The sequence below is a fragment of the Puma concolor genome, chromosome D2 (genome assembly GCF_028749965.1).
Source record: "Puma concolor isolate L17-30 chromosome D2, mPumCon1.1.hap2, whole genome shotgun sequence".
Classification (NCBI taxonomy): domain Eukaryota; kingdom Metazoa; phylum Chordata; class Mammalia; order Carnivora; family Felidae; genus Puma; species Puma concolor.
This window is the reverse complement of record NC_141677.1, coordinates 20360694-20387751: the sequence shown is the minus strand read 5'-3', so window position 1 is coordinate 20387751 and position 27058 is coordinate 20360694.

The following is a 27058-nucleotide window of genomic DNA, read 5'->3' as shown; positions in this document are numbered from 1 at the left end:
CTGGAAGCCACAGTCCAGCTGTGCACCTTTCCTGACACACCACCCAAACCCGCACCCGGACGGGGGGAGGGTGATGTGGGCGGAACTGGAATCTGGCGCCTGGGGGCTGGAGGGTGGGCGCTGGGTGGGTGGATACAGGAACCCAGGAGCGGGCGTTTGGGTATGTGGGAGGGCAACACGTCCCCAGCCTCCAACTTCCCCAAGGCCTGGGCTCCCTGGGTCCTGGATCTCTTCCCTCCCTCGAGCCCTCATCCACAGGGCCCCTGGCATTTTAAGAGGCCCAGCTAGGGCAGCGGACTCGGGCTGATGCTGCTGTCTGGGGGCGCTGGGGGCTCCGGGTGGGTTTGCACCAGGTGGGGCAGACGGGAGGGAACGGCCTGGTGGCTGGCTGCGCTCGCCCTAGCGCTGGGGAGGAAGCGCTGAGAACCTGGCGGGGCGGGCCCCGAAGGCACGAGCGTCCTGATGCCCCACGCTCGCTTCTGCCCTCTTCCCAGTGAGCAGCCCAACGTGGTGTGGTGCGGGGCTGCGAGGTGCGGTGCGGTGCGGTGCGCTGCGGGATGGATGCAGAGGCGGGCCTGCGGCCAAGCCGGGAGCCGCCTGCAAGAGTCCCGGGGTTACAGAACGCCGGGATTGTGCCACGGCGCGTTGCCAGGGTCCTCTGGCGCGGCCTAGGCCACCCGCCGCGGCCCCACGGCTGCGGGCGGTGGCGGCAGCGGCGGCGGCGGCGGCTGCGGCTGAGGCGGCGGCTGCGGCTGAGGCGCCGGCGGGGGTGGCGGCTGCGTCTGAGCCGGCGGCTGGGGCGGCTGCAGCTGAGGCTGCGACGGCGGGGGTGGCTGCAGCTGAGGCTGCGACGGCGGGGGCGGCGGCTGCTGGGGCTGAGGCGGCGGCGGCGGCGGCTGCGGCGGCGGCGGCAGCGGCGGCGACGGCGTCTGAGGCGGCTGCGGCTGAGGCCGCGGCTGAGTTGGCGGCAGCGGCTGCGGGGGCGGCGGCAGCGGCGGCTGCGTCCGAGGCTGGGACGGCGGCGGTGGCTGTGGCTGCGGCGGCGGCGCCGGCGGCTGCGGCTGAAGCGGTGGCGGCGGCGGCGTCGGCGGCCGCCGCCGAGGCTTGGACGGCGGCGGCGGCTGCGGCTTCGGCGGCAGCGGCGGCGGTGGTTTCGGCGGCGGGGGCGGCGGGGGCTGCAGCTGATGCGGCTGCGGCTGCAGGCAGGCTGGCAGGCAGGCTAGCAGGCTGGCAGGAAGGCAGGCAGGTAGTCAGGCCCGAGCATGCAAGGGAGAAGCGGGGCACCCGCTTGGCTGGGACGCGCGAAGCAGGCTCTTGAAGCGCCCACAGGCAGCCGCTGGCTGTTCGGTCATACCAGCCAGAAGGCGCCTGACCCCGTCTTCTCTGGGAAGCTAAGCAGGGTCAAGCCTGCTTACCACTTGGATGGGAATCGGCCTGGGAATACCGGGTGCTGTAGGCCTTGGCCTTTTAAGCCTTTGGCCTCCTTCACCTCTCCTCTGGCGCCCGCCGCCCGTCCCCCCTCCCTGCCTGCGTCCCTGTCTGCCCAGGGAGCGGCGCTGCTGGGGCCAAACACGTCCCAGCCACTGCTCGCTCAGCCCCTCCCGGGCCAGCAAGGCGGCCGTGGCTGGCCCGGCCCCGCCCCGTCTCGCCCCCCCCCCACCCCCCCGTGCCCGCACACACCAGGGCACTACAAAGGGGCACACTCCCCACTCCCGGTACCCGGCCAAACCCCACTGCAGCGACTGGAAGCCACAGTCCAGCTGTGCACCTTTCCTGACACACCACCCAAACCCACACCCGATCCGAGGGGGTGTTACTGTGTGGGCGGAACCGGAGGCTGGCGTCTGGGGGCTGGGGGTGGGGACTGGGTGGGTGGATACAAGAACCCAGGAGGGAGCGGAGAGGCAGCGCGACTCCAGACTCCGCATCCGCCACAGCCCTGGGCCCCCTGGGTCCTGGACCTCTTCCCTCCCTCCAGCCCTCATCCCCAGGGCCCCTGGCATTTCACCAGGCCCAGCTAGGGCAGCGGCCTCGGGCTGGTGATGGTGTCTGGGGGCGCTGGGGGCTCCGGGTGGGTTTGCCCCAGGTGGGGCAGACGGGAGGGAAAGGCCTGGTGGCTGGCGGCCCTCGCCCCAGGGCTGGGGTGGAGGCGCTGAGATCCCAGCGGGGCGGGCCCGGAAGGCACGACTGGCCTGATGCCCCAAGCTCGCTCCACCCACTTCCCAGTGACTAGCCCAGCTTGGTGTGGTGCCTGGCTGCGAGGTGCCTTGCGGTGCGGTTCGGGATGGAAGCGGAGGCGGAAGTGGGGCCACGCCTGGAGCAGCCCGCAAGAGTCCCGGGATTGCAGAACGCCGAGGCTTGGGCCACAGCGCGTTGCCAGGGTCCTGTTGCGGGGCCTCTGCCACCCGCTCGGGGCCGGGGCCCAGGGCCCGCGGCGGAAGGCAAGCTGGCAGGCTGCCAGGCCGGCAAGCAGGCTGGCAGGCAGGCAAGCAGGCAGGCTGAGAGGCAGGCAAGCAGGCAGGCTGGAATGCATGCAAGCAGGCAGGCTGGGAGGCAGGCAAGCAGGCAGGCTTGCAGGCAGGCACGCAGGCAGGCTGGAAGGCCGGCAAGCAGACAGGCTGGCATGCAGGCAAACAGGCAGGCTGGCAGGCAGGCAAGCAGGCAGGCTGGCAGGCCGGCAAGCAGGCTGGCAGGCAGGCAAGCAGGCAGGCTGAGAGGCAGGCAAGCAGGCAGGCTGGCATGCAGGCAAGCAGGCAGGCTGGCAGGCAGGCAAGCAGGCAGGCTGGCAGCCCGGCAAGCAGGCTGTCAGGCAGGCAGGCAGGCAGGCTGGCAGGCAGGCTGGCAGGCAGGCAAGCAGGCAGGCTGGCAGGCAGGAAGGCTGGCAGGAAGGCAGGCAGGCAAGCAGGCAGGCAGGCAGGCAGGCACACAGGCAGGCTGGAAGGCCAGCAAGCAGGCAGGCTGGCATGCAGGCAAACAGGCAGGCCGGCAGGCAGGCAAAAAGGCAGGCTGGAAGGCCGGCAAGCAGGCTGGAAGGCAGGCAAGCAGGCATGCTGAGAGGCAGGCAAGCAGGCAGGCTGGCATGCAGGCAAGCAGGCAGGCTGGCAGGCAGGCAGGCTGGCAGGCAGGCTGGCAGGCAGGCAAGCAGGCCGGCGGCATGCAGGCAAACAGGCAGGCTGGCAGGCAGGCAAACAGGCAGGCTGGCAGGCAGGCAAACAGGCAGGCTGGCAGGCCGGCAAGCAGGCAGGCTGGCAGGCAGGCAAGCAGGCAGGCTGGCAGGCAGGCAAACAGGCAGGCTGGCAGGCAGGCAAGCAGACAGGCTGGCAGGCAGGCAAGGAGGCAGGCTGGCAGCCCGGCAAGCAGGCTGTCAGGCAGGCAAGCAGGCAGGCTGGCAGGCAGACTGGCAGGCAGGCAAGCAGGCAGGCTGGCAGGCAGGCAAGCAGGCAGGCTGGCAGGCAGGACGGCTGGCAGGAAGGCAGGCAGCTGGCAGGCAGGCACACAGGGAGGCTTGAAGGCCGGCAAGCAGGCAGGCTGGCATGCAGGCAAACAGGCAGGCTGGCAGGCAGGCAAACAGGCAGGCTGGAATGCCGGCAAGCAGGCTGACAGGCAGGCAAGCAGGCAGGCTGAGAGGCAGGCAAGCAGGCAGGCTGGCATGCAGGCAAGCAGGCAGGCTGGCAGGCTGGAATGCCGGCAAGCAGGCAGGCTGGCATGCAGGCAAACAGGCAGGCTGGCAGGCAGGCAAGCAGGCAGGCTGGCATGCAGGCAAGCAGGAAGGCTGGCAGGCTGGAAGGCCAGCAAGCAGGCAGGCTGGCAGGCAGGCAAGCAGGCAGGCTGGCAGGCGGGCAAACAGGCAGGCTGGCAGACAGGCAAGCGGGCAGGCTGAGAGGCAGGCAAGCAGGCAGGCTGGAATGCAGGCAAGCAGGCAGGCTGGCAGGCAGGCAAGCAGGCAGGCTGGCAGGCAGGCACACAGGCAGGCTGGAAGGCCGGCAAGCAGACAGGCTGGAATGCAGGCAAGCAGGCAGGCTGGCAGGCAGGCAAGCAGGCAGGCTGGCAGGCAGGCACACAGGCAGGCTGGAAGGCCGGCAAGCAGACAGGCTGGCATGCAGGCAAACAGGCAGGCTGGCAGGCAGGCAAGCAGGCAGGCTGGCAGGCCGGCAAGCAGGCTGGCAGGCAGGCAAGCAGGCAGGCTGAGAGGCAGGCAAGCAGGCAGGCTGGCATGCAGGCAAGCAGGCAGGCTGGCAGGCAGGCAAGCAGGCAGGCTGGCAGCCCGGCAAGCAGGCTGTCAGGCAGGCAGGCAGGCAGGCTGGCAGGCAGGCTGGCAGGCAGGAAATCAGGAAGGCTGGCAGGCAGGAAGGCTGGCAGGAAGGCAGGCAGGCAAGCAGGCAGGCAGGCAGGCAGGCACACAGGCAGGCTGGAAGGCCAGCAAGCAGGCAGGCTGGCAGGCAGGCAAACAGGCAGGCTGGCAGGCAGGCAAAAAGGCAGGCTGGAAGGCCGGCAAGCAGGCTGGAAGGCAGGCAAGCAGGCAGGCTGAGAGGCAGGCAAGCAGGCATGCTGGCATGCAGGCAAGCAGGCAGGCTGGCAGGCAGGCAGGCTGGCAGGCAGGCTGGCAGGCAGGCAAGCAGGCCGGCGGCATGCAGGCAAACAGGCAGGCTGGCAGGCAGGCAAACAGGCAGGCTGGCAGGTAGGCAAACAGGCAGGCTGGCAGGCCGGCAAGCAGACAGGCTGGCATGCAGGCAAACAGGCAGGCTGGCAGGCAGGCAAGCAGGCAGGCTGGCAGGCCAGCAAGCAGGCTGGCAGGCAGGCAAGCAGGCAGGCTGAGAGGCAGGCAAGCAGGCAGGCTGGCATGCAGGCAAGCAGGCAGGCTGGCAGGCAGGCAAGCAGGCAGGCTGGCAGCCCGGCAAGCAGGCTGTCAGGCAGGCAGGCAGGCAGGCTGGCAGGCAGGCTGGCAGGCAGGCAAGCAGGCAGGCTGGCAGGCAGGAAGGCTGGCAGCCCGGCAAGCAGGCTGTCAGGCAGGCAGGCAGGCAGGCTGGCAGGCAGGCTGGCAGGCAGGCAAGCAGGCAGGCTGGCAGGCAGGAAGGCTGGCAGGAAAGCAGGCAGGCAAGCAGGCAGGCTGGCATGCAGGCAAGCAGGCAGGCTGGCAGGCAGGCAAGCAGGCAGGCTGGCAGCCCGGCAAGCAGGCTGTCAGGCAGGCAGGCAGGCAGGCTGGCAGGCAGGCTGGCAGGCAGGCAAGCAGGCAGGCTGGCAGGCAGGAAGGCTGGCAGGAAAGCAGGCAGGCAAGCAGGCAGGCTGGCAGTCAGGCACACAGGCAGGCTGGAAGGCCGGCAAGCAGGCAGGCTGGCAGGCAGGCAAAAAGGCAGGCTGGAAGGCCGGCAAGCAGGCTGGCAGGCAGGCAAGCAGGCAGGCTGAGAGGCAGGCAAGCAGGCAGGCTGGCATGCAGGCAAGCAGGCAGGCTGGCAGGCAGGCAGGCTGGCAGGCAGGCAAACAGGCAGGCAAGCAGGCCGGCTGGCATGCAGGCAAACAGGCAGGCTGGCAGGCAGGCAAAAAGGCAGGCTGGAAGGCCGGCAAGCAGGCAGGCTGAGAGGCAGGCAAGCAGGCAGGCTGAGAGGCAGGCAAGCAGGCAGGCTGGCATGCAGGCAAGCAGGCAGGCTGGCAGGCAGGCAGGCTGGCAGGCAGGCTGGCAGGCAGGCAAGCAGGCCGGCGGCATGCAGGCAAACAGGCAGGCTGGCAGGCAGGCAAACAGGCAGGCTGGCAGGCAGGCAAACAGGCAGGCTGGCAGGCCGGCAAGCAGGCAGGCTGGCAGGCAGGCAAGCAGGCAGGCTGGCAGGCAGGCAAACAGGCAGGCTGGCAGGCAGGCAAGCAGACAGGCTGGCAGGCAGGCAAGCAGGCAGGCTGGCAGGCAGACTGGCAGGCAGGCAAGCAGGCAGGCTGGGAGGCAGGCAAGCAGGCAGGCTGGCAGGCAGGACGGCTGGCAGGAAGGCAGGCAGCTGGCAGGCAGGCACACAGGGAGGCTGGAAGGCCGGCAAGCAGGCAGGCTGGCATGCAGGCAAACAGGCAGGCTGGCAGGCAGGCAAACAGGCAGGCTGGAATGCCGGCAAGCAGGCTGACAGGCAGGCAAGCAGGCAGGCTGAGTGGCAGGCAAGCAGGCAGGCTGGCATGCAGGCAAGCAGGCAGGCTGGCAGGCTGGAATGCCGGCAAGCAGGCAGGCTGGCATGCAGGCAAACATGCAGGCTGGCAGGCAGGCAAGCAGGCAGGCTGGCAGGCAGGCAAGCAGGAAGGCTGGCAGGCTGGAAGGCCAGCAAGCAGGCAGGCTGGCAGGCAGGCAAGCAGGCAGGCTGGCAGGCGGGCAAACAGGCAGGCTGGCAGACAGGCAAGCGGGCAGGCTGAGAGGCAGGCAAGCAGGCAGGCTGGAATGCAGGCAAGCAGGCAGGCTGGCAGGCAGGCAAGCAGGCAGGCTGGCAGGCAGGCACACAGGCAGGCTGGAAGGCCGGCAAGCAGACAGGCTGGCATGCAGGCAAACAGGCAGGCTGGCAGGCAGGCAAGCAGGCAGGCTGGCAGGCAGGAAGGCTGGCAGGAAGGCAGGCAGGCAAGCAGGCAGGCAGGCAGGCAGGCACACAGGCAGGCTGGAAGGCCAGCAAGCAGGCAGGCTGGCATGCAGGCAAACAGGCAGGCTGGCAGGCAGGCAAAAAGGCAGGCTGGAAGGCCGGCAAGCAGGCTGGAAGGCAGGCAAGCAGGCAGGCTGAGAGGCAGGCAAGCAGGCCGGCGGCATGCAGGCAAACAGGCAGGCTGGCAGGCAGGCAAACAGGCAGGCTGGCAGGTAGGCAAGCAGGCTGGCAGGCAGGCAAGCAGGCAGGCTGAGAGGCAGGCAAGCAGGCAGGCTGGCATGCAGGCAAGCAGACAGGCTGGCAGGCAGGCAAGCAGGCAGGCTGGCAGCCCGGCAAGCAGGCTGTCAGGCAGGCAAGCAGGCAGGCTGGCAGGCAGGCTGGCAGGCAGGCAAGCAGGCAGGCTGGCATGCAGGCAAGCCGGAAGGCTGGCAGGCTGGAAGGCCAGCAAGCAGGCAGGCTGGCAGGCAGGCAAGCAGGCAGGCTGGCAGGCAGGCAAACAGGCAGGCTGGCAGGCAGGCAAGCGGGCAGGCTGAGAGGCAGGCAAGCAGGCAGGCTGGAATGCAGGCAAGCAGGCAGGCTGGCAGGCAGGCAAGCAGGCAGGCTGGCAGGCAGGCACACAGGCAGGCTGGAAGGCCGGCAAGCAGACAGGCTGGAATGCAGGCAAGCAGGCAGGCTGGCAGGCAGGCAAGCAGGCAGGCTGGAAGGCAGGCACACAGGCAGGCTGGAAGGCCGGCAAGCAGACAGGCTGGCATGCAGGCAAACAGGCAGGCTGGCAGGCAGGCAAGCAGGCAGGCTGGCAGGCCAGCAAGCAGGCTGGCAGGCAGGCAAGCAGTCAGGCTGAGAGGCAGGCAAGCAGGCAGGCTGGCATGCAGGCAAGCAGGCAGGCTGGCAGGCAGGCAAGCAGGCAGGCTGGCAGCCCGGCAAGCAGGCTGTCAGGCAGGCAGGCTGGCAGGCAGGCTGGCAGGCAGGCAAGCAGGCAGGCTGGCAGGCAGGAAGGCTGGCAGCCCGGCAAGCAGGCTGTCAGGCAGGCAGGCAGGCAGGCTGGCAGGCAGACTGGCAGGCAGGCAAGCAGGCAGGCTGGCAGGCAGGAAGGCTGGCAGGAAGGCAGGCAGGCAAGCAGGCAGGCTGGCAGGCAGGCACACAGGCAGGCTGGAAGGCCGGCAAGCAGGCAGGCTGGCAGGCAGGCAAAAAGGCAGGCTGGAAGGCCGGCAAGCAGGCTGGCAGGCAGGCAAGCAGGCAGGCTGAGAGGCAGGCAAGCAGGCAGGCTGGCATGCAGGCAAGCAGGCAGGCTGGCAGGCAGGCAGGCTGGCAGGCAGGCAAACAGACAGGCAAGCAGGCCGGCTGGCATGCAGGCAAACAGGCAGGCTGGCAGGCAGGCAAAAAGGCAGGCTGGAAGGCCGGCAAGCAGCCTGGCAGGCAGGCAAGCAGGCAGGCTGAGAGGCAGGCAAGCAGGCAGGCTGGCATGCAGGCAAGCAGGCAGGCTGGCAGGCAGGGAGGCTGGCAGGCAGGCTGGCAGGCAGGCAAGCAGGCCGGCTGGCTTGCAGGCAAACAGGCAGGCTGGCAGGCAGGCAAACAGGCAGGCTGGCAGGCAGGCAAACAGGCAGGCTGGCAGGCCGGCAAGCAGGCAGGCTGGCAGGCAGGCAAGCAGGCAGGCTGGCAGGCAGGCAAGCAGGCAGGCTGAGAGGCAGGCAAGCAGGCAGGCTGGCATGCAGGCAAGCAGGCAGGCTGGCAGGCTGGAAGGCCGGCAAGCAGGCAGGCTGGCATGCAGGCAAACAGGCAGGCTGGCAGGCAGGCAAGCAGGCAGGCTGGCAGGCAGGCAAGCAGGAAGGCTGGCAGGCTGGAAGGCCAGCAAGCAGGCAGGCTGGCAGGCAGGCAAGCAGGCAGGCTGGCAGGCAGGCACACAGGCAGGCTGGAAGGCTGGCAAGCAGACAGGCTGGCATGCAGGCAAACAGGCAGGCTGGCAGGCAGGCAAGCAGGCAGGCTGGCAGGCCGGCAAGCAGGCTGGCAGGCAGGCAAGCAGGCAGGCTGAGAGGCAGGCAAGCAGGCAGGCTGGCATGCAGGCAAGCAGGCAGGCTGGCAGGCAGGCAAGCAGGCAGGCTGACAGCCCGGCAAGCAGGCTGTCAGGTAGGCAGGCAGGCAGGCTGGCAGGCAGGCTGGCAGGCAGGCAAGCAGGCAGGCTGGCAGGCAGGAAGGCTGGCAGGAAGGCAGGCAGGCAAGCAGGCAGGCTGGCAGCCCGGCAAGCAGGCTGTCAGGCAGGCAAGCAGGCAGGCTGGCAGGCAGGCTGGCAGGCAGGCAAGCAGGCAGGCTGGCAGGCAGGCAAGCAGGCAGGCTGGCAGGCAGGAAGGCTGGCAGGAAGGCAGGCAGCTGGCAGGCAGGCACACAGGCAGGCTGGAAGGCCGGCAAGCAGGCAGGCTGGCATGCAGGCAAACAGGCAGGCTGGCAGGCAGGCACACAGGCAGGCTGGAAGGCCGGCAAGCAGGCTGGCAGGCAGGCAAGCAGGCAGGCTGAGAGGCAGGCAAGCAGGCAGGCTGGCATGCAGGCAAGCAGGCAGGCTGGCAGGCTGGAAGGCCGGCAAGCAGGCAGGCTGCCATGCAGGCAAACAGGCAGGCTGGCAGGCAGGCAAGCAGGCAGGCTGGCATGCAGGCAAGCAGGCAGGCTGGCAGGCTGGAAGGCCGGCAAGCAGGCAGGCTGGCAGGCCGGCAAGCAGGCAGGCTGGCAGGCAGGCAAGCAGGCAGGCTGGCAGGCAGGCTGGCAGGCAGGCTGGCAGGCAGGCGAGCAGGCAGGCAGGCTGGCAGGCAGGCAGGCAGGCAGTGAGGCGCGTGCATGGGTGAGGCGCGGCACGCGCTTGGCTTGGCACGCGTGCTGCAGGCTCTTGAAGCGCCCAGCGGCAGCCCCTGGCCTGTTCGGCCATAGCAGCCAGAACGCGTCCGACCCCGTCTTCTCTGGGAAGCTAAGCAGGGTCGGGCCTGGTTCCCACTTGGAAGGGAGACGGACTCGGATACTGGGTGTTGTAGGCCTTTGCCTTTTAAGCCTTTGGCCTCCTTCACCACTCCTTTGGCGCCCGCTGCCCGTCCCCCCTCCCTGCCTGCGTCCCTGTCTGCCCAGGGAGCGGCGCTGCTGGGGCCAAACACACCCCAGCCACTGCTCCCTCAGCCCCTCCCGGGCCAGCAAGGCGGCTGTGCCTGGCCCAGCCCCGCCCCGCCTCGCTCGCCCGCCCCCCCCCCCCCCCCCCGTGCCCGCACACCCCGGGGCACTTCAAAAGGGCACGCTCCCCACTCCCAGAACCCGGCCAAATCCCACTGCAGTGACTGGAAGCCACAGTCCAGCTGTGCACCTTTCCTGACACACCACCCAAACCCGCACCCGGACGGGGGGAGGGTGATGTGGGCGGAACCGGAATCTGGCGCCTGGGGGCTGGAGGGTGGGCGCTGGGTGGGTGGATACAGGAACCCAGGAGCGGGCATTTGGGTATGTGGGAGGGCAACACGTCCCCAGCCTCCAACTTCCCCAAGGCCTGGGCTCCCTGGGTCCTGGATCTCTTCCCTCCCTCGAGCCCTCATCCACAGGGCCCCTGGCATTTTAAGAGGCCCAGCTAGGGCAGCGGACTCGGGCTGATGCTGCTGTCTGGGGGCGCTGGGGGCTCCGGGTGGGTTTGCACCAGGTGGGGCAGACGGGAGGGAACGGCCTGGTGGCTGGCTGCGCTCGCCCTAGCGCTGGGGAGGAAGCGCTGAGAACCTGGCGGGGCGGGCCCCGAAGGCACGAGCGTCCTGATGCCCCACGCTCGCTTCTGCCCTCTTCCCAGTGAGCAGCCCAACGTGGTGTGGTGCGGGGCTGCGAGGTGCGGTGCGGTGCGGTGCGCTGCGGGATGGATGCAGAGGCGGGCCTGCGGCCAAGCCGGGAGCCGCCTGCAAGAGTCCCGGGGTTACAGAACGCCGGGATTGTGCCACGGCGCGTTGCCAGGGTCCTCTGGCGCGGCCTCGGCCACCCGCCGCGGCCCCACGGCTGCGGGCGGTGGCGGCAGCGGCGGCGGCTGCGGCTGAGGCGCCGGCGGGGGTGGCGGCTGCGTCTGAGCCGGCGGCTGGGGCGGCTGCAGCTGAGGCTGCGACGGCGGGGGCGGCTGCAGCTGAGGCTGCGACGGCGGGGGCGGCTGCAGCTGAGGCTGCGACGGCGGGGGCGGCGGCTGCTGTGGCTGAGGCGGCGGCGGCGGCGGCAGCGGCGGCGACGGCGGCTGAGGCGGCTGCGGCTGAGGCCGCGGCTGAGTTGGCGGCAGCGGCTGCGGGGGCGGCGGCAGCGGCGGCTGCGTCCGAGGCTGGGACGGCGGCGGTGGCTGTGGCTGCGGCGGCGGCGCCGGCGGCTACGGCTGAAGCGGTGGCGGCGGCGGCCGCCGCCGAGGCTTGGACGGCGGCGGCGGCGGCGGCGGCGGCGGCTGCGGCTTCGGCGGCTGCGGCGGCGGTGGTTTCCGCGGCGGGGGCGGCGGGGGCTGCAGCTGATGCGGCTACGGCTGCAGGCAGGCTGGCAGGCAGGCTAGCAGGCTGGCAGGAAGGCAGGCAGGTAGTCAGGCCCGAGCATGCAAGGGAGAAGCGGGGCACCCGCTTGGCTGGGACGCGCGAAGCAGGCTCTTGAAGCGCCCACAGGCAGCCGCTGGCTGTTCGGTCATACCAGCCAGAAGGCGCCTGACCCCGTCTTCTCTGGGAAGCTAAGCAGGGTCAAGCCTGCTTACCACTTGGATGGGAGTCGGCCTGGGAATACCGGGTGCTGTAGGCCTTGGCCTTTTAAGCCTTTGGCCTCCTTCACCTCTCCTCTGGCGCCCGCCGCCCGTCCCCCCTCCCTGCCTGCGTCCCTGTCTGCCCAGGGAGCGGCGCTGCTGGGGCCAAACACGTCCCAGCCACTGCTCGCTCAGCCCCTCCCGGGCCAGCAAGGCGGCCGTGGCTGGCCCGGCCCCGCCCCGTCTCGCCCCCCCCCACCCCCCCGTGCCCGCACACACCAGGGCACTACAAAGGGGCACACTCCCCACTCCCGGTACCCGGCCAAACCCCACTGCAGCGACTGGAAGCCACAGTCCAGCTGTGCACCTTTCCTGACACACCACCCAAACCCACACCCGATCCGAGGGGGTGTTACTGTGTGGGCGGAACCGGAGGCTGGCGTCTGGGGGCTGGGGGTGGGGGCTGGGTGGGTGGATACAAGAACCCAGGAGGGAGCGGAGAGGCAGCGCGACTCCAGACTCCGCATCCGCCACAGCCCTGGGCCCCCTGGGTCCTGGACCTCTTCCCTCCCTCCAGCCCTCATCCCCAGGGCCCCTGGCATTTCACGAGGCCCAGCTAGGGCAGCGGCCTCGGGCTGGTGATGGTGTCTGGGGGCGCTGGGGGCTCCGGGTGGGTTTGCCCCAGGTGTGGCAACCGGAAGTAAAGGCCTGGTGGCTGGCGGCCCTCGCCCCAGGGCTGGGGAGGAGGCGCTGAGATCCCAGCGGGGCGGGCCCGGAAGGCACGACTGGCCTGATGCCCCAAGCTCGCTCCACCCACTTCCCAGTGACTAGCCCAGCGTGGTGTGGTGCCTGGCTGCGAGGTGCCTTGCGGTGCGGTTCGGGATGGAAGCGGAGGCGGAAGTGGGGCCACGCCTGGAGCAGCCCGCAAGAGTCCCGGGATTGCAGAACGCCGAGGCTTGGGCCACAGCGCGTTGCCAGGGTCCTCTTGCGGGGCCTCTGCCACCCGCTCGGGGCCGGGGCCCAGGGCCCGCGGCGGAAGGCAAGCAGGCAGGCTGGCAGGCCGGCAAGCAGGCTGGCAGGCAGGCAAGCGGGCAGGCTGAGAGGCAGGCAAGCAGGCAGGCTGGAATGCAGGCAAGCAGGCAGGCTGGCAGGCAGGCAAGCAGGCAGGCTGGCATGCAGGCACACAGGCAGGCTGGAAGGCCGGCAAGCAGACAGGCTGGCATGCAGGCAAACAGGCAGGCTGGCAGGCAGGCAAGCAGGCAGACTGGCAGGCCGGCAAGCAGGCTGGCAGGCAGGCAAGCAGGCAGACTGGCAGGCCGGCAAGCAGGCTGTCAGGCAGGCAAGCAGGCAGGCTGAGAGGCAGGCAAGCAGGCAGGCTGGCATGCAGGCAAGCAGGCAGGCTGGCAGGCAGGCAAGCAGGCAGGCTGGCAGCCCGGCAAGCAGGCTGTCAGGCAGGCAGGCAGGCAGGCTGCCAGGCAGGCTGGCAGGCAGGCAAGCAGGCAGGCTGGCAGGCAGGAAGGCCGGCAGAAAGGCAGGCAGGAAAGCAGGCAGGCTGGCAGGCAGGCATACAGGCAGGCTGGAAGGCCGGCAAGCAGGCAGGCTGGCATGCAGGCAAACAGGCAGGCTGGCAGGCAGGCAAGCAGACAGGCTGGCAGGCAGGCAAGCAGGCAGGCTGGCAGGCAGACTGGCAGGCAGGCAAGCAGGCAGGCTGGGAGGCAGGCAAGCAGGCAGGCTGGCAGGCAGGACGGCTGGCAGGAAGGCAGGCAGCTGGCAGGCAGGCACACAGGGAGGCTGGAAGGCCGGCAAGCAGGCAGGCTGGCATGCAGGCAAACAGGCAGGCTGGCAGGCAGGCAAACAGACAGGCAAGCAGGCCGGCTGGCATGCAGGCAAACAGGCAGGCTGGCAGGCAGGCAAAAAGGCAGGCTGGAAGGCCGGCAAGCAGCCTGGCAGGCAGGCAAGCAGGCAGGCTGAGAGGCAGGCAAGCAGGCAGGCTGGCATGCAGGCAAGCAGGCAGGCTGGCAGGCAGGGAGGCTGGCAGGCAGGCTGGCAGGCAGGCAAGCAGGCCGGCTGGCTTGCAGGCAAACAGGCAGGCTGGCAGGCAGGCAAACAGGCAGGCTGGCAGGCAGGCAAACAGGCAGGCTGGCAGGCCGGCAAGCAGGCAGGCTGGCAGGCAGGCAAGCAGGCAGGCTGGCAGGCAGGCAAGCAGGCAGGCTGAGAGGCAGGCAAGCAGGCAGGCTGGCATGCAGGCAAGCAGGCAGGCTGGCAGGCTGGAAGGCCGGCAAGCAGGCAGGCTGGCATGCAGGCAAACAGGCAGGCTGGCAGGCAGGCAAGCAGGCAGGCTGGCAGGCAGGCAAGCAGGAAGGCTGGCAGGCTGGAAGGCCAGCAAGCAGGCAGGCTGGCAGGCAGGCAAGCAGGCAGGCTGGCAGGCAGGCACACAGGCAGGCTGGAAGGCTGGCAAGCAGACAGGCTGGCATGCAGGCAAACAGGCAGGCTGGCAGGCAGGCAAGCAGGCAGGCTGGCAGGCCGGCAAGCAGGCTGGCAGGCAGGCAAGCAGGCAGGCTGAGAGGCAGGCAAGCAGGCAGGCTGGCATGCAGGCAAGCAGGCAGGCTGGCAGGCAGGCAAGCAGGCAGGCTGACAGCCCGGCAAGCAGGCTGTCAGGTAGGCAGGCAGGCAGGCTGGCAGGCAGGCTGGCAGGCAGGCAAGCAGGCAGGCTGGCAGGCAGGAAGGCTGGCAGGAAGGCAGGCAGGCAAGCAGGCAGGCTGGCAGCCCGGCAAGCAGGCTGTCAGGCAGGCAAGCAGGCAGGCTGGCAGGCAGGCTGGCAGGCAGGCAAGCAGGCAGGCTGGCAGGCAGGCAAGCAGGCAGGCTGGCAGGCAGGAAGGCTGGCAGGAAGGCAGGCAGCTGGCAGGCAGGCACACAGGCAGGCTGGAAGGCCGGCAAGCAGGCAGGCTGGCATGCAGGCAAACAGGCAGGCTGGCAGGCAGGCAAACAGGCAGGCTGGAAGTCCGGCAAGCAGGCTGGCAGGCAGGCAAGCAGGCAGGCTGAGAGGCAGGCAAGCAGGCAGGCTGGCATGCAGGCAAGCAGGCAGGCTGGCAGGCTGGAAGGCCGGCAAGCAGGCAGGCTGCCATGCAGGCAAACAGGCAGGCTGGCAGGCAGGCAAGCAGGCAGGCTGGCATGCAGGCAAGCAGGCAGGCTGGCAGGCTGGAAGGCCGGCAAGCAGGCAGGCTGGCAGGCCGGCAAGCAGGCAGGCTGGCAGGCAGGCAAGCAGGCAGGCTGGCAGGCAGGCTGGCAGGCAGGCTGGCAGGCAGGCGAGCAGGCAGGCAGGCTGGCAGGCAGGCAGGCAGGCAGTGAGGCGCGTGCATGGGTGAGGCGCGGCACGCGCTTGGCTTGGCACGCGTGCTGCAGGCTCTTGAAGCGCCCAGCGGCAGCCCCTGGCCTGTTCGGCCATAGCAGCCAGAACGCGTCCGACCCCGTCTTCTCTGGGAAGCTAAGCAGGGTCGGGCCTGGTTCCCACTTGGAAGGGAGACGGACTCGGATACTGGGTGTTGTAGGCCTTTGCCTTTTAAGCCTTTGGCCTCCTTCACCACTCCTTTGGCGCCCGCTGCCCGTCCCCCCTCCCTGCCTGCGTCCCTGTCTGCCCAGGGAGCGGCGCTGCTGGGGCCAAACACACCCCAGCCACTGCTCCCTCAGCCCCTCCCGGGCCAGCAAGGCGGCTGTGCCTGGCCCAGCCCCGCCCCGCCTCGCTCGCCCGCCCCCCCCCCCCCCCCCCGTGCCCGCACACCCCGGGGCACTTCAAAAGGGCACGCTCCCCACTCCCAGAACCCGGCCAAATCCCACTGCAGTGACTGGAAGCCACAGTCCAGCTGTGCACCTTTCCTGACACACCACCCAAACCCGCACCCGGACGGGGGGAGGGTGATGTGGGCGGAACCGGAATCTGGCGCCTGGGGGCTGGAGGGTGGGCGCTGGGTGGGTGGATACAGGAACCCAGGAGCGGGCATTTGGGTATGTGGGAGGGCAACACGTCCCCAGCCTCCAACTTCCCCAAGGCCTGGGCTCCCTGGGTCCTGGATCTCTTCCCTCCCTCGAGCCCTCATCCACAGGGCCCCTGGCATTTTAAGAGGCCCAGCTAGGGCAGCGGACTCGGGCTGATGCTGCTGTCTGGGGGCGCTGGGGGCTCCGGGTGGGTTTGCACCAGGTGGGGCAGACGGGAGGGAACGGCCTGGTGGCTGGCTGCGCTCGCCCTAGCGCTGGGGAGGAAGCGCTGAGAACCTGGCGGGGCGGGCCCCGAAGGCACGAGCGTCCTGATGCCCCACGCTCGCTTCTGCCCTCTTCCCAGTGAGCAGCCCAACGTGGTGTGGTGCGGGGCTGCGAGGTGCGGTGCGGTGCGGTGCGCTGCGGGATGGATGCAGAGGCGGGCCTGCGGCCAAGCCGGGAGCCGCCTGCAAGAGTCCCGGGGTTACAGAACGCCGGGATTGTGCCACGGCGCGTTGCCAGGGTCCTCTGGCGCGGCCTCGGCCACCCGCCGCGGCCCCACGGCTGCGGGCGGTGGCGGCAGCGGCGGCGGCTGCGGCTGAGGCGCCGGCGGGGGTGGCGGCTGCGTCTGAGCCGGCGGCTGGGGCGGCTGCAGCTGAGGCTGCGACGGCGGGGGCGGCTGCAGCTGAGGCTGCGACGGCGGGGGCGGCTGCAGCTGAGGCTGCGACGGCGGGGGCGGCGGCTGCTGTGGCTGAGGCGGCGGCGGCGGCGGCAGCGGCGGCGACGGCGGCTGAGGCGGCTGCGGCTGAGGCCGCGGCTGAGTTGGCGGCAGCGGCTGCGGGGGCGGCGGCAGCGGCGGCTGCGTCCGAGGCTGGGACGGCGGCGGTGGCTGTGGCTGCGGCGGCGGCGCCGGCGGCTACGGCTGAAGCGGTGGCGGCGGCGGCCGCCGCCGAGGCTTGGACGGCGGCGGCGGCGGCGGCGGCGGCGGCTGCGGCTTCGGCGGCTGCGGCGGCGGTGGTTTCCGCGGCGGGGGCGGCGGGGGCTGCAGCTGATGCGGCTACGGCTGCAGGCAGGCTGGCAGGCAGGCTAGCAGGCTGGCAGGAAGGCAGGCAGGTAGTCAGGCCCGAGCATGCAAGGGAGAAGCGGGGCACCCGCTTGGCTGGGACGCGCGAAGCAGGCTCTTGAAGCGCCCACAGGCAGCCGCTGGCTGTTCGGTCATACCAGCCAGAAGGCGCCTGACCCCGTCTTCTCTGGGAAGCTAAGCAGGGTCAAGCCTGCTTACCACTTGGATGGGAGTCGGCCTGGGAATACCGGGTGCTGTAGGCCTTGGCCTTTTAAGCCTTTGGCCTCCTTCACCTCTCCTCTGGCGCCCGCCGCCCGTCCCCCCTCCCTGCCTGCGTCCCTGTCTGCCCAGGGAGCGGCGCTGCTGGGGCCAAACACGTCCCAGCCACTGCTCGCTCAGCCCCTCCCGGGCCAGCAAGGCGGCCGTGGCTGGCCCGGCCCCGCCCCGTCTCGCCCCCCCCCACCCCCCCGTGCCCGCACACACCAGGGCACTACAAAGGGGCACACTCCCCACTCCCGGTACCCGGCCAAACCCCACTGCAGCGACTGGAAGCCACAGTCCAGCTGTGCACCTTTCCTGACACACCACCCAAACCCACACCCGATCCGAGGGGGTGTTACTGTGTGGGCGGAACCGGAGGCTGGCGTCTGGGGGCTGGGGGTGGGGGCTGGGTGGGTGGATACAAGAACCCAGGAGGGAGCGGAGAGGCAGCGCGACTCCAGACTCCGCATCCGCCACAGCCCTGGGCCCCCTGGGTCCTGGACCTCTTCCCTCCCTCCAGCCCTCATCCCCAGGGCCCCTGGCATTTCACGAGGCCCAGCTAGGGCAGCGGCCTCGGGCTGGTGATGGTGTCTGGGGGCGCTGGGGGCTCCGGGTGGGTTTGCCCCAGGTGTGGCAACCGGAAGTAAAGGCCTGGTGGCTGGCGGCCCTCGCCCCAGGGCTGGGGAGGAGGCGCTGAGATCCCAGCGGGGCGGGCCCGGAAGGCACGACTGGCCTGATGCCCCAAGCTCGCTCCACCCACTTCCCAGTGACTAGCCCAGCGTGGTGTGGTGCCTGGCTGCGAGGTGCCTTGCGGTGCGGTTCGGGATGGAAGCGGAGGCGGAAGTGGGGCCACGCCTGGAGCAGCCCGCAAGAGTCCCGGGATTGCAGAACGCCGAGGCTTGGGCCACAGCGCGTTGCCAGGGTCCTCTTGCGGGGCCTCTGCCACCCGCTCGGGGCCGGGGCCCAGGGCCCGCGGCGGAAGGCAAGCAGGCAGGCTGGCAGGCCGGCAAGCAGGCTGGCAGGCAGGCAAGCGGGCAGGCTGAGAGGCAGGCAAGCAGGCAGGCTGGAATGCAGGCAAGCAGGCAGGCTGGCAGGCAGGCAAGCAGGCAGGCTGGCATGCAGGCACACAGGCAGGCTGGAAGGCCGGCAAGCAGACAGGCTGGCATGCAGGCAAACAGGCAGGCTGGCAGGCAGGCAAGCAGGCAGACTGGCAGGCCGGCAAGCAGGCTGGCAGGCAGGCAAGCAGGCAGACTGGCAGGCCGGCAAGCAGGCTGTCAGGCAGGCAAGCAGGCAGGCTGAGAGGCAGGCAAGCAGGCAGGCTGGCATGCAGGCAAGCAGGCAGGCTGGCAGGCAGGCAAGCAGGCAGGCTGGCAGCCCGGCAAGCAGGCTGTCAGGCAGGCAGGCAGGCAGGCTGCCAGGCAGGCTGGCAGGCAGGCAAGCAGGCAGGCTGGCAGGCAGGAAGGCCGGCAGAAAGGCAGGCAGGAAAGCAGGCAGGCTGGCAGGCAGGCATACAGGCAGGCTGGAAGGCCGGCAAGCAGGCAGGCTGGCATGCAGGCAAACAGGCAGGCTGGCAGGCAGGCAAGCAGACAGGCTGGCAGGCAGGCAAGCAGGCAGGCTGGCAGGCAGACTGGCAGGCAGGCAAGCAGGCAGGCTGGGAGGCAGGCAAGCAGGCAGGCTGGCAGGCAGGACGGCTGGCAGGAAGGCAGGCAGCTGGCAGGCAGGCACACAGGGAGGCTGGAAGGCCGGCAAGCAGGCAGGCTGGCATGCAGGCAAACAGGCAGGCTGGCAGGCAGGCAAACAGGCAGGCTGGAATGCCGGCAAGCAGGCTGACAGGCAGGCAAGCAGGCAGGCTGAGAGGCAGGCAACAGGCAGGCTGGCATGCAGGCAAGCAGGCAGGCTGGCAGGCTGGAATGCCGGCAAGCAGGCAGGCTGGCATGCAGGCAAACAGGCAGGCTGGCAGGCAGGCAAGCAGGCAGGCTGGCAGGCAGGCAAGCAGGAAGGCTGGCAGGCTGGAAGGCCAGCAAGCAGGCAGGCTGGCAGGCAGGCAAGCAGGCAGGCTGGCAGGCGGGCAAACAGGCAGGCTGGCAGACAGGCAAGCGGGCAGGCTGAGAGGCAGGCAAGCAGGCAGGCTGGAATGCAGGCAAGCAGGCAGGCTGGCAGGCAGGCAAGCAGGCAGGCTGGCAGGCAGGCACACAGGCAGGCTGGAAGGCCGGCAAGCAGACAGGCTGGAATGCAGGCAAGCAGGCAGGCTGGCAGGCAGGCAAGCAGGCAGGCTGGCAGGCAGGCACACAGGCAGGCTGGAAGGCCGGCAAGCAGACAGGCTGGCATGCAGGCAAACAGGCAGGCTGGCAGGCAGGCAAGCAGGCAGGCTGGCAGGCAGGAAGGCTGGCAGGAAGGCAGGCAGGCAAGCAGGCAGGCAGGCAGGCAGGCACACAGGCAGGCTGGAAGGCCAGCAAGCAGGCAGGCTGGCATGCAGGCAAACAGGCAGGCTGGCAGGCAGGCAAAAAGGCAGGCTGGAAGGCCGGCAAGCAGGCTGGAAGGCAGGCAAGCAGGCAGGCTGAGAGGCAGGCAAGCAGGCATGCTGGCATGCAGGCAAGCAGGCAGGCTGGCAGGCAGGCAGGCTGGCAGGCAGGCTGGCAGGCAGGCTGGCAGGCAGGCAAGCAGGCCGGCGGCATGCAGGCAAACAGGCAGGCTGGCAGGCAGGCAAACAGGCAGGCTGGCAGGTAGGCAAACAGGCAGGCTGGCAGGCCGGCAAGCAGGCTGGCAGGCAGGCAAGCAGGCAGGCTGAGAGGCAGGCAAGCAGGCAGGCTGGCATGCAGGCAAGCAGACAGGCTGGCAGGCAGGCAAGCAGGCAGGCTGGCAGCCCGGCAAGCAGGCTGTCAGGCAGGCAAGCAGGCAGGCTGGCAGGCAGGCTGGCAGGCAGGCAAGCAGGCAGGCTGGCATGCAGGCAAGCCGGAAGGCTGGCAGGCTGGAAGGCCAGCAAGCAGGCAGGCTGGCAGGCAGGCAAGCAGGCAGGCTGGCAGGCAGGCAAACAGGCAGGCTGGCAGGCAGGCAAGCGGGCAGGCTGAGAGGCAGGCAAGCAGGCAGGCTGGAATGCAGGCAAGCAGGCAGGCTGGCAGGCAGGCAAGCAGGCAGGCTGGCAGGCAGGCACACAGGCAGGCTGGAAGGCCGGCAAGCAGACAGGCTGGAATGCAGGCAAGCAGGCAGGCTGGCAGGCAGGCAAGCAGGCAGGCTGGAAGGCAGGCACACAGGCAGGCTGGAAGGCCGGCAAGCAGACAGGCTGGCATGCAGGCAAACAGGCAGGCTGGCAGGCAGGCAAGCAGGCAGGCTGGCAGGCCAGCAAGCAGGCTGGCAGGCAGGCAAGCAGTCAGGCTGAGAGGCAGGCAAGCAGGCAGGCTGGCATGCAGGCAAGCAGGCAGGCTGGCAGGCAGGCAAGCAGGCAGGCTGGCAGCCCGGCAAGCAGGCTGTCAGGCAGGCAGGCTGGCAGGCAGGCTGGCAGGCAGGCAAGCAGGCAGGCTGGCAGGCAGGAAGGCTGGCAGCCCGGCAAGCAGGCTGTCAGGCAGGCAGGCAGGCAGGCTGGCAGGCAGGCTGGCAGGCAGGCAAGCAGGCAGGCTGGCAGGCAGGAAGGCTGGCAGGAAGGCAGGCAGGCAAGCAGGCAGGCTGGCAGGCAGGCACACAGGCAGGCTGGAAGGCCGGCAAGCAGGCAGGCTGGCAGGCAGGCAAAAAGGCAGGCTGGAAGGCCGGCAAGCAGGCTGGCAGGCAGGCAAGCAGGCAGGCTGAGAGGCAGGCAAGCAGGCAGGCTGGCATGCAGGCAAGCAGGCAGGCTGGCAGGCAGGCAGGCTGGCAGGCAGGCAAACAGACAGGCAAGCAGGCCGGCTGGCATGCAGGCAAACAGGCAGGCTGGCAGGCAGGCAAAAAGGCAGGCTGGAAGGCCGGCAAGCAGCCTGGCAGGCAGGCAAGCAGGCAGGCTGAGAGGCAGGCAAGCAGGCAGGCTGGCATGCAGGCAAGCAGGCAGGCTGGCAGGCAGGGAGGCTGGCAGGCAGGCTGGCAGGCAGGCAAGCAGGCCGGCTGGTTGCAGGCAAACAGGCAGGCTGGCAGGCAGGCAAACAGGCAGGCTGGCAGGCAGGCAAACAGGCAGGCTGGCAGGCCGGCAAGCAGGCAGGCTGGCAGGCAGGCAAGCAGGCAGGCTGGCAGGCAGGCAAGCAGGCAGGCTGAGAGGCAGGCAAGCAGGCAGGCTGGCATGCAGGCAAGCAGGCAGGCTGGCAGGCTGGAAGGCCGGCAAGCAGGCAGGCTGGCATGCAGGCAAACAGGCAGGCTGGCAGGCAGGCAAGCAGGCAGGCTGGCATGCAGGCAAGCAGGCAGGCTGGCAGGCTGGAAGGCCGGCAAGCAGGCAGGCTGGCAGGCCGGCAAGCAGGCAGGCTGGCAGGCAGGCAAGCAGGCAGGCTGGCAGGCAGGCTGGCAGGCAGGCGAGCAGGCAGGCAGGCTGGCAGGCAGGCAGGCTGGCAGGCAGGCAGGCAGTGAGGCGCGTGCATGGGTGAGGCGCGGCACGCGCTTGGCTTGGCACGCGTGCTGCAGGCTCTTGAAGCGCCCAGCGGCAGCCCCTGGCCTGTTCGGCCATAGCAGCCAGAACGCGTCCGACCCCGTCTTCTCTGGGAAGCTAAGCAGGGTCGGGCCTGGTTCCCACTTGGAAGGGAGACGGACTCGGATACGGGGTGTTGTAGGCCTTTGCCTTTTAAGCCTGTGGCCTCCTTCACCTCTCCTTTGGCGCCCGCAGCCCGTCCCCCCTCCCTGCCTGCGTCCCTGTCTGCCCAGGGAGCGGCGCTGCTGGGGCCAAACACACCCCAGCCACTGCTCCCTCAGCCCCTCCCGGGCCAGCAAGGCGGCTGTGCCTGGCCCGGCCCCGCCCCGCCTCGCTCGCCCCCCCCCCCCCCCCCCCCCGTGCCCGCACACCCCGGGGCACTTCAAAAGGGCACGCTCCCCACTCCCAGAACCCGGCCAAATCCCACTGCAGTGACTGGAAGCCACAGTCCAGCTGTGCACCTTTCCTGACACACCACCCAAACCCGCACCCGGACGGGGGGAGGGTGATGTGGGCGGAACTGGAATCTGGCGCCTGGGGGCTGGAGGGTGGGCGCTGGGTGGGTGGATACAGGAACCCAGGAGCGGGCGTTTGGGTATGTGGGAGGGCAACACGTCCCCAGCCTCCAACTTCCCCAAGGCCTGGGCTCCCTGGGTCCTGGATCTCTTCCCTCCCTCGAGCCCTCATCCACAGGGCCCCTGGCATTTTAAGAGGCCCAGCTAGGGCAGCGGACTCGGGCTGATGCTGCTGTCTGGGGGCGCTGGGGGCTCCGGGTGGGTTTGCACCAGGTGGGGCAGACGGGAGGGAACGGCCTGGTGGCTGGCTGCGCTCGCCCTAGCGCTGGGGAGGAAGCGCTGAGAACCTGGCGGGGCGGGCCCCGAAGGCACGAGCGTCCTGATGCCCCACGCTCGCTTCTGCCCTCTTCCCAGTGAGCAGCCCAACGTGGTGTGGTGCGGGGCTGCGAGGTGCGGTGCGGTGCGGTGCGCTGCGGGATGGATGCAGAGGCGGGCCTGCGGCCAAGCCGGGAGCCGCCTGCAAGAGTCCCGGGGTTACAGAACGCCGGGATTGTGCCACGGCGCGTTGCCAGGGTCCTCTGGCGCGGCCTAGGCCACCCGCCGCGGCCCCACGGCTGCGGGCGGTGGCGGCAGCGGCGGCGGCGGCGGCTGCGGCTGAGGCGGCGGCTGCGGCTGAGGCGCCGGCGGGGGTGGCGGCTGCGTCTGAGCCGGCGGCTGGGGCGGCTGCAGCTGAGGCTGCGACGGCGGGGGTGGCTGCAGCTGAGGCTGCGACGGCGGGGGCGGCGGCTGCTGGGGCTGAGGCGGCGGCGGCGGCGGCTGCGGCGGCGGCGGCAGCGGCGGCGACGGCGTCTGAGGCGGCTGCGGCTGAGGCCGCGGCTGAGTTGGCGGCAGCGGCTGCGGGGGCGGCGGCAGCGGCGGCTGCGTCCGAGGCTGGGACGGCGGCGGTGGCTGTGGCTGCGGCGGCGGCGCCGGCGGCTGCGGCTGAAGCGGTGGCGGCGGCGGCGTCGGCGGCCGCCGCCGAGGCTTGGACGGCGGCGGCGGCTGCGGCTTCGGCGGCAGCGGCGGCGGTGGTTTCGGCGGCGGGGGCGGCGGGGGCTGCAGCTGATGCGGCTGCGGCTGCAGGCAGGCTGGCAGGCAGGCTAGCAGGCTGGCAGGAAGGCAGGCAGGTAGTCAGGCCCGAGCATGCAAGGGAGAAGCGGGGCACCCGCTTGGCTGGGACGCGCGAAGCAGGCTCTTGAAGCGCCCACAGGCAGCCGCTGGCTGTTCGGTCATACCAGCCAGAAGGCGCCTGACCCCGTCTTCTCTGGGAAGCTAAGCAGGGTCAAGCCTGCTTACCACTTGGATGGGAATCGGCCTGGGAATACCGGGTGCTGTAGGCCTTGGCCTTTTAAGCCTTTGGCCTCCTTCACCTCTCCTCTGGCGCCCGCCGCCCGTCCCCCCTCCCTGCCTGCGTCCCTGTCTGCCCAGGGAGCGGCGCTGCTGGGGCCAAACACGTCCCAGCCACTGCTCGCTCAGCCCCTCCCGGGCCAGCAAGGCGGCCGTGGCTGGCCCGGCCCCGCCCCGTCTCGCCCCCCCCCCACCCCCCCGTGCCCGCACACACCAGGGCACTACAAAGGGGCACACTCCCCACTCCCGGTACCCGGCCAAACCCCACTGCAGCGACTGGAAGCCACAGTCCAGCTGTGCACCTTTCCTGACACACCACCCAAACCCACACCCGATCCGAGGGGGTGTTACTGTGTGGGCGGAACCGGAGGCTGGCGTCTGGGGGCTGGGGGTGGGGACTGGGTGGGTGGATACAAGAACCCAGGAGGGAGCGGAGAGGCAGCGCGACTCCAGACTCCGCATCCGCCACAGCCCTGGGCCCCCTGGGTCCTGGACCTCTTCCCTCCCTCCAGCCCTCATCCCCAGGGCCCCTGGCATTTCACCAGGCCCAGCTAGGGCAGCGGCCTCGGGCTGGTGATGGTGTCTGGGGGCGCTGGGGGCTCCGGGTGGGTTTGCCCCAGGTGGGGCAGACGGGAGGGAAAGGCCTGGTGGCTGGCGGCCCTCGCCCCAGGGCTGGGGTGGAGGCGCTGAGATCCCAGCGGGGCGGGCCCGGAAGGCACGACTGGCCTGATGCCCCAAGCTCGCTCCACCCACTTCCCAGTGACTAGCCCAGCTTGGTGTGGTGCCTGGCTGCGAGGTGCCTTGCGGTGCGGTTCGGGATGGAAGCGGAGGCGGAAGTGGGGCCACGCCTGGAGCAGCCCGCAAGAGTCCCGGGATTGCAGAACGCCGAGGCTTGGGCCACAGCGCGTTGCCAGGGTCCTGTTGCGGGGCCTCTGCCACCCGCTCGGGGCCGGGGCCCAGGGCCCGCGGCGGAAGGCAAGCTGGCAGGCTGCCAGGCCGGCAAGCAGGCTGGCAGGCAGGCAAGCAGGCAGGCTGAGAGGCAGGCAAGCAGGCAGGCTGGAATGCATGCAAGCAGGCAGGCTGGGAGGCAGGCAAGCAGGCAGGCTTGCAGGCAGGCACGCAGGCAGGCTGGAAGGCCGGCAAGCAGACAGGCTGGCATGCAGGCAAACAGGCAGGCTGGCAGGCAGGCAAGCAGGCAGGCTGGCAGGCCGGCAAGCAGGCTGGCAGGCAGGCAAGCAGGCAGGCTGAGAGGCAGGCAAGCAGGCAGGCTGGCATGCAGGCAAGCAGGCAGGCTGGCAGGCAGGCAAGCAGGCAGGCTGGCAGCCCGGCAAGCAGGCTGTCAGGCAGGCAGGCAGGCAGGCTGGCAGGCAGGCTGGCAGGCAGGCAAGCAGGCAGGCTGGCAGGCAGGAAGGCTGGCAGGAAGGCAGGCAGGCAAGCAGGCAGGCAGGCAGGCAGGCACACAGGCAGGCTGGAAGGCCAGCAAGCAGGCAGGCTGGCATGCAGGCAAACAGGCAGGCCGGCAGGCAGGCAAAAAGGCAGGCTGGAAGGCCGGCAAGCAGGCTGGAAGGCAGGCAAGCAGGCATGCTGAGAGGCAGGCAAGCAGGCAGGCTGGCATGCAGGCAAGCAGGCAGGCTGGCAGGCAGGCAGGCTGGCAGGCAGGCTGGCAGGCAGGCAAGCAGGCCGGCGGCATGCAGGCAAACAGGCAGGCTGGCAGGCAGGCAAACAGGCAGGCTGGCAGGCAGGCAAACAGGCAGGCTGGCAGGCCGGCAAGCAGGCAGGCTGGCAGGCAGGCAAGCAGGCAGGCTGGCAGGCAGGCAAACAGGCAGGCTGGCAGGCAGGCAAGCAGACAGGCTGGCAGGCAGGCAAGGAGGCAGGCTGGCAGCCCGGCAAGCAGGCTGTCAGGCAGGCAAGCAGGCAGGCTGGCAGGCAGACTGGCAGGCAGGCAAGCAGGCAGGCTGGCAGGCAGGCAAGCAGGCAGGCTGGCAGGCAGGACGGCTGGCAGGAAGGCAGGCAGCTGGCAGGCAGGCACACAGGGAGGCTTGAAGGCCGGCAAGCAGGCAGGCTGGCATGCAGGCAAACAGGCAGGCTGGCAGGCAGGCAAACAGGCAGGCTGGAATGCCGGCAAGCAGGCTGACAGGCAGGCAAGCAGGCAGGCTGAGAGGCAGGCAAGCAGGCAGGCTGGCATGCAGGCAAGCAGGCAGGCTGGCAGGCTGGAATGCCGGCAAGCAGGCAGGCTGGCATGCAGGCAAACAGGCAGGCTGGCAGGCAGGCAAGCAGGCAGGCTGGCATGCAGGCAAGCAGGAAGGCTGGCAGGCTGGAAGGCCAGCAAGCAGGCAGGCTGGCAGGCAGGCAAGCAGGCAGGCTGGCAGGCGGGCAAACAGGCAGGCTGGCAGACAGGCAAGCGGGCAGGCTGAGAGGCAGGCAAGCAGGCAGGCTGGAATGCAGGCAAGCAGGCAGGCTGGCAGGCAGGCAAGCAGGCAGGCTGGCAGGCAGGCACACAGGCAGGCTGGAAGGCCGGCAAGCAGACAGGCTGGAATGCAGGCAAGCAGGCAGGCTGGCAGGCAGGCAAGCAGGCAGGCTGGCAGGCAGGCACACAGGCAGGCTGGAAGGCCGGCAAGCAGACAGGCTGGCATGCAGGCAAACAGGCAGGCTGGCAGGCAGGCAAGCAGGCAGGCTGGCAGGCCGGCAAGCAGGCTGGCAGGCAGGCAAGCAGGCAGGCTGAGAGGCAGGCAAGCAGGCAGGCTGGCATGCAGGCAAGCAGGCAGGCTGGCAGGCAGGCAAGCAGGCAGGCTGGCAGCCCGGCAAGCAGGCTGTCAGGCAGGCAGGCAGGCAGGCTGGCAGGCAGGCTGGCAGGCAGGAAATCAGGAAGGCTGGCAGGCAGGAAGGCTGGCAGGAAGGCAGGCAGGCAAGCAGGCAGGCAGGCAGGCAGGCACACAGGCAGGCTGGAAGGCCAGCAAGCAGGCAGGCTGGCAGGCAGGCAAACAGGCAGGCTGGCAGGCAGGCAAAAAGGCAGGCTGGAAGGCCGGCAAGCAGGCTGGAAGGCAGGCAAGCAGGCAGGCTGAGAGGCAGGCAAGCAGGCATGCTGGCATGCAGGCAAGCAGGCAGGCTGGCAGGCAGGCAGGCTGGCAGGCAGGCTGGCAGGCAGGCAAGCAGGCCGGCGGCATGCAGGCAAACAGGCAGGCTGGCAGGCAGGCAAACAGGCAGGCTGGCAGGTAGGCAAACAGGCAGGCTGGCAGGCCGGCAAGCAGACAGGCTGGCATGCAGGCAAACAGGCAGGCTGGCAGGCAGGCAAGCAGGCAGGCTGGCAGGCCAGCAAGCAGGCTGGCAGGCAGGCAAGCAGGCAGGCTGAGAGGCAGGCAAGCAGGCAGGCTGGCATGCAGGCAAGCAGGCAGGCTGGCAGGCAGGCAAGCAGGCAGGCTGGCAGCCCGGCAAGCAGGCTGTCAGGCAGGCAGGCAGGCAGGCTGGCAGGCAGGCTGGCAGGCAGGCAAGCAGGCAGGCTGGCAGGCAGGAAGGCTGGCAGCCCGGCAAGCAGGCTGTCAGGCAGGCAGGCAGGCAGGCTGGCAGGCAGGCTGGCAGGCAGGCAAGCAGGCAGGCTGGCAGGCAGGAAGGCTGGCAGGAAAGCAGGCAGGCAAGCAGGCAGGCTGGCATGCAGGCAAGCAGGCAGGCTGGCAGGCAGGCAAGCAGGCAGGCTGGCAGCCCGGCAAGCAGGCTGTCAGGCAGGCAGGCAGGCAGGCTGGCAGGCAGGCTGGCAGGCAGGCAAGCAGGCAGGCTGGCAGGCAGGAAGGCTGGCAGGAAAGCAGGCAGGCAAGCAGGCAGGCTGGCAGTCAGGCACACAGGCAGGCTGGAAGGCCGGCAAGCAGGCAGGCTGGCAGGCAGGCAAAAAGGCAGGCTGGAAGGCCGGCAAGCAGGCTGGCAGGCAGGCAAGCAGGCAGGCTGAGAGGCAGGCAAGCAGGCAGGCTGGCATGCAGGCAAGCAGGC